The sequence below is a fragment of the Phoxinus phoxinus genome (genome assembly GCF_949152265.1).
Source record: "Phoxinus phoxinus genome assembly, chromosome: 5".
In the NCBI taxonomy this organism is placed as follows: Eukaryota; Metazoa; Chordata; class Actinopteri; order Cypriniformes; family Leuciscidae; genus Phoxinus; species Phoxinus phoxinus.
In genome coordinates this window covers 34,910,957-34,917,486 of record NC_136880.1, presented here as the reverse complement: position 1 = coordinate 34,917,486, position 6,530 = coordinate 34,910,957, and positions in this window count along the sequence as shown.

The following is a 6,530-nucleotide window of genomic DNA, read 5'->3' as shown; positions in this document are numbered from 1 at the left end:
ATCTTTGAAATCATTATAATACAGTATCTTTTGTGGTAGGCTAAACATGTACCAGTCTATCCTATGGGAAAATCACGTCTGCATTCTAGTTGTATTTTCTATATTAAACCTTTGAAGTATAATGTTATAAAGAAAGAAAAAACTAATTGTACATGTACCTCCATGTAAAAGAAAGCAGGATGATAGTGACGTTTGGGGATGAGCCAAAAAAAGATAAGGAGATCATTGGTGTATTAAAATGGAAGAAGCGATTGGGATTGTTCTGCAGGCATTTCAGCTTTGTTGTCGTGACCAATAAAGTCTGAGTTCTCTTACGTAGAGTTCTCTCGTACTGCGTCGAAAGAACGCTACGGGAAAGATATTTCTTTGTCGAGATTGAAGCCAAAAATTAATCCTTAATTTTGTAATATTGTAAAACGCTTTTCTGAAGCATACAACCTAGGCGGAGCAATACAGCTCACCCATTGGCTGCTCTGCCAGAAAAGCACAGCCTATGCGAGGCCAGGACGCTGACCAATGAGGACGCTTCGCGCCCTTCTGCGTCACCTCCCGCCCAAACAGGCGTGGCCTAGGCCTATAAATACGAGCATAGCTGTCTAACACGCCGATTTTCTTAAATTCAACGAAGCTGCACGCATCGCTGGATTGATTCGAGCCACCACAGCCGTCTGGATACAAGCACCTCAGCAGGACGAGCCCTTACCTGAAGCCGCTGGTCTTCGCCGCCTTCAGCCGCCGTTCCCTGCTGCGCTTCTCCGGCGTGGATATATCCTTTCAGTTTTGTGTGTGTTTTGTGTGTGTGTTCGCCTACCGCGTCACACGCTTTTTCCTCACAAAAGAGCACGAGCGTCTTTATAAAGATGTCTCGCTTTTCCTGCGGCTCCTGCCGAGCTGCGCTCATCGACGGGGACCACCACGAGTTATGTGTTTCCTGCTTGGGCGAGGAACATGCAGCTATCGCTCTCGGTGATGGCGGCTGCCATCACTGCGACATGATGCCAATCGCGACTCTGCGGACTCGCCTTGCATCTTTCGCCGAAGCTGCTCAACCGCCCCCTGTAGCGCCGCGCCGTAAAAAGCGCCGTGCTCAGCGGGTCCCGGAACCTCCCTCCACGAGGAGCTCGCCGCCGCCGCCGCTAGCTCCTCTCAACGTCTCGCTCGAGTCGCTCACCGACGGACAACAGCCGCAGCACGCCGCTTTGTCCGTTATGGATGACGACCAGCAAGCTGTATCAGAGGGAGATGATGATTGCTGTTCGCTTCTCGCTTCGGAGAGCGAGGGTTGGGCGAGCTCTGTGGACCTCCCCTCCCCCGCTGTTCGAGAGCGCAGAGGAGGGAAGATCAGCATCGAGGCGGAACTGATGCGTCTGCTCACACAGGCCGTGTCGAGCCTCGGCCTCGATTGGTCGACGCCCGAACAACCTGCACTCAACCGGCTGGATGGACGCTTCCTCTCTGGAGACCGCGCTGCGCCCCCCTCCAGACACGCACCGTTTCTTCCTGAGCTTCACGAAGAGGTAGCGAAATCATGGAAGGCGCCATTTTCAGCCAGAGTACGTACTTCTGCCTCGCCAGCATTCTCCGTAGTGGACGGTGCTCGAGACAGAGGCTACCACGCTCTCCCTCCGGTCGAGGAGGCGGTAGCGACTCACCTTTGCCCACCCTCTGCGGGACGGCGGGCTAAGGGAGTCCTACCATCCAAAGCTTGCCGCACGTCTTCAGCTCTGAACGGTCGCGTGTATTCCGCCGCCGGACAAGCTGCATCGGCGCTGCACACCATGGCGGTGCTTCAAATCCACCAGGCCAACCTCCTCTGCAAGCTAGACGAGGAAGGCCCGGGCGCGATCAGTGTTCCGGACCTGCGTAGCGCCACAGACCTAGCTCTTCGCGCTACAAAGTCCGCCGCACACGCCATCGGCAGGATTATGGCCACAGCTACTGTTTCTGAGAGACATTTATGGCTGACTCTCTCTGAAATGGCGGAATCCGAGCGCTCTGCGTTTCTCGACGCCCCCATTTCACCGGCTGGCCTCTTCGGATCCTCCGTGAAGGACTTCGCGGACCGATTCGCCGAGGTACAGAAAACTTCGCAGGCCATGAGACATTTCCTGCCAAAGCGCTCCAGTTCCGCAACAGGCCGCCCTAAACAGCCGCCTGCCCGAACTCAGCAGCGCCCCGCGCCCGCCGCGCCGGCCCAGCAACAACAGGCCCGAGAGAGACCACGGTCTCGCTCCGCCGGACGCCGCCCGCCACCGCGTGGTCCTCGGCCCAAGATCTCAATCAAGCCCGAGGCCTCAGCGCCATCCTAGCCCTGCTAGGAAAAAGACGGTGTTCGGGTCCCGCTGCGGCCGGACTTCCACCAAAGATTCCCGCTTGTACAGCCCTAAGTTCCGTGTTTGTACCAGTGTACTCAGCAGCCAACAAACCGGCCGTAAAGCCCGTTTGCCTGCACACAAACGCCGTTTTCACGGCGACCCAGATAAATCTAAAAAAGAGTTTAATTTCTGGTGTTCCGGCCAAGGCCGATGGTGTAATGTGTGTAACTGCAATGCCCACCCAGTGCCCATTCATTCACACAAGCACAGCCCCGTTCAACACAGGGTTTGCACACATAAAATCGGCTCACACCGATTGTGCTTTACGTGTAGTGAGCGTGCCCACTGTCCAGTGCCCACAACCACTACACACTGCACGTTCCGCGGTTTCTGTAAAAACGAAACTAACGAACGGTCAGTCAGTACACAAACACAGTGTCCCCGGTGTTATAAATGTGCCCGCCACCAAGCGCCCACGTTTATTCACAAACATAACGAGCCCCGTAGGGCTCGCCCCGCGTGCTCTCTCTCAACTCAGAGAGTCGAGCGCGCGCGGGACGCATACTGTGTTAAACATGTCCCCCGCCTCAGACGCCACGGCGTCCATGTCACAGCACATGGTTGCTCTCGTGTCGCCGCCATTTCGCGACCAGAGCCCAGATTACATTCAACCCCTAGTCACACGTGCAGATGCATGGGAAGGACTACCCGGGGTTTCAGAATGGGTGCTAGAGACTATAAAAAGAGGCTATTCGCTACAGTTTTATCGACGCCCTCCCCGTTTCACGGGAAAAGTCGAAACCACGGTAAAAACAGAAGTAGCACATCTACTTCGAGCCGAAATAGCGAAGCTATTGAGCAAAGGGGCCATAGAGCCTTTATCTCAAGCTCAGAGCGAAGGGGGCCTGTACAGCAGATATTTCCTGGTACCGAAGAAAGACGGGGGTCTCAGACCCATTTTAGATCTAAGGCGTCTGAACAAAACGCTTGCAAAGCGGAAGTTCAGAATGCTCACGACCAGAGGTATCCTCGCGCAAATTCGCCGAGAAGACTGGTTTATGGCAATAGATCTGAAAGACGCGTATTTTCACATACAAATTGCGTCACGTCACAGGCGATTTTTGAGATTCGCCTTCGAGGGCCGGGCATATCAGTACACAGTCCTGCCATTCGGCCTATCCCTAGCACCTCGTACATTTACAGTGTGCATGGACGCGGCGCTGGCACCCCTGAGACTCCGGGGCGTTCGAATTCTGAACTATTTGGACGATTGGCTAATTCTGGCTCAATCGCCGTCAGAACTCGCTCACCACAAGACACTAATACTCGATCACCTCGAGTGCTTAGGTCTGAGGGTCAATTGGGAGAAAAGTTCACTGTTTCCCAGTCAAAGGATCTCCTTTTTAGGACTGGATCTGAACTCACTGTCTATGACAGCACAGCTGTCATCACAGCGCAGGCGAAATACCCTGCAAATGGCGAAATCCTTCCTCAGCGGCCACATAGTGCCACTCAGGAGATTTCAGAAAATGCTGGGCCTCATGGCCTCAGCCTCAACAGTGCTGCAGTTGGGCCTGCTGCGCATGCGCCCACTACAGTTCTGGTTGAGAGCGCGCGTACCGCGCCGAGCATGGCTACACGGTCGCTATCGCCTCAAGGTCACTCAGGAATGCATTTCAGCCCTGACACCATGGAGAGCGTCAGACTGGTACCGGTCAGGTGTAAGCCTGGGGACTTCCTCGAGCCTGAAGGTGGTGTCCACGGACGCGTCCACCTCAGGCTGGGGAGCACTGCTCGACGGCAGTCCGCTCTTTGGCCAGTGGTCAGAGCGAGCCAAACTACCGCACATAAACTGCCTGGAAATGATGGCAGTGGACTTTGCGCTGAGGCGCTTCTGTCCCCGGATAAAAGGACACCACGTCCTGGTCCGCTCGGACAACATGTCGGTAGTAGCCTACATAAACCGCCAGGGTGGCGTGAGATCCCGGAACCTATTCAGGTTAGCGGAACGCATACTGGTGTGGGCCCAGCACAACCTGCGCTCGTTAAGAGCAATGCACGTGCCAGGCCACTTGAACGTAGGCCCGGACAGACTCTCACGGAACAACGTTCCCACTGGAGAGTGGTCCCTACACACACAGACAGTGCGTCTGCTGTGGAAAACGTTCGGCAGAGCGGAAATAGACCTGTTTGCAAACCAGGAAAACGCTCATTGCCCAGAATTCTTTTCGAAGAGCACGAACGCGCTGGCCAGAGTCTGGCCCCGCCGCCCGCTCTATGCTTTTCCTCCTGTCTCACTCCTGCCTCAAGTGCTGGAGCGTATCAGGGAGAGCGGATGCTCAGTACTGCTAGTTGCTCCATTCTGGACGAATCAGACCTGGTTCCCAGCTTTGATGCAACTGAAAAGTACTGCCCCGTGGCCGATACCAGTGAGGAGAGACCTCCTCTCACAGGCCAAGGGCTCGATTTTGCATCCTCACCCCGAGCTTTGGTCCCTACACGTATGGGCCATAAACGGGTACCCGCTAACCTCCCAAGAGGAGTGTTAGACACGATCGAACAAGCTAGGGCTCCGTCTACTAGACGGCTCTACGCTTCCAAATGGTCGGTGTTCTCTGGATGGTGTTCAGATCAAGGTCTGTCACCACTTCAGTGTGGAGAACCGGAGATTCTCTCCTTCTTGCAAGAGCTATTGGATAAGGGAAGAACCCCATCCACGCTCAAAGTCTATGTGGCTGCCATATCAGCGTTCGTTAATCCAACGCTTGGCCGTTCACTAGGCAGGAACGACCTGGTGGTCCGCTTCCTGAGAGGCGCCAGGAGGTTAAACCCTCCAAGGCCTCCTTCAGTCCCCGTTTGGGACCTTTCTACAGTGTTGAACGCTATGAAAGGGGCCCCTTTCGAGCCTATTCACTCAGTTGACATGAAACACCTGTCTCTCAAGACCGTGTTTCTTTTGGCTCTCGCTTCAGTGAAGCGTGTGGGAGACTTGCAAGCGCTCTCGGTGAGAGCTTCTTGTATGGAGTTCGGTCCAAACGACTCTATAGTCGTGTTGAAACCGAAGCATGGGTACGTGCCTAAGTCCCTCAACACACCGTTCAGGGCTCAGGTCATCTCCCTGTCGGCCCTGCCGGCCTCAGAGGACGGAAATAGCTTCCTTTGCCCGGTCAGGGCATTAAGGGCTTACGTGTCCCGCTCCGCTGTTTTTCGACAGACGGAGCAGCTCTTCGTTTCGTTCAGCGGGCGCTCCAAGGGACGAGCCGCAACGAAACAGAGTCTGTCTCGATGGGTAGTGGACGCCATTGCGCTAGCCTACGCATCTGGAGGCTTGGAATGCCCTTTGGGCATCAGAGCACATTCCACGAGAGGCATGGCCTCCTCATGGGCTTGGTATAGCGGAATCTCGTTACAAGATATCTGTATGGCGGCAGGCTGGGCCTCCCCGTCTACATTTATTAGGTTCTATAACCTAGAGGTTCCTGCGTTGCAGGCTAAACTGCTCTCGGTCTAGAAGACTATGTATAAGTGTTCCTGCCCCGCACTGCGGCCCAGGTCACTTCAATGGTAATATGTACAAGTGCTCCTGCCCCGCGCTGCGGCCCAGGTCACTTCAATGTCTAATATGTATAAGTGCTCCTGCCCCGCGCTGCGGCCCAGGTCACTTCAATGTTTTAAGCATCACTCACTGACAATGTGTCCCATGAGCATGCTATTACCCCTCATATATATCTATATTTACATATATATGCTATTATGCCTTGAGAGGCACTACTATAAGGGATGATGCTATTTTAGCCGCTCTCCTTATACTTCTTGGGGTAGGCGCTTGTATACCAGGGCGCGCGCGCCCTTAGGTGTCTGTGTCGATCCAAGAACACGCACGGCGGTTTGCATGGGGTTCCCGTAGCGTTCTTTCGACGCAGTACGAGAGAACTCTACGTAAGAGAACGTACTCGGTTACTAACGTAACCTCGGTTCTCTCTAGGAGAGGGAACGAGTACTGCGTCTCATGCCGTGCGTGTCCACGCTGCGTCGCTTCATTGACGAAAATCGGCGTGTTAGACAGCTATGCTCGTATTTATAGGCCTAGGCCACGCCTGTTTGGGCGGGAGGTGACGCAGAAGGGCGCGAAGCGTCCTCATTGGTCAGCGTCCTGGCCTCGCATAGGCTGTGCTTTTCTGGCAGAGCAGCCAATGGGTGAGCTGTATTGCTCCG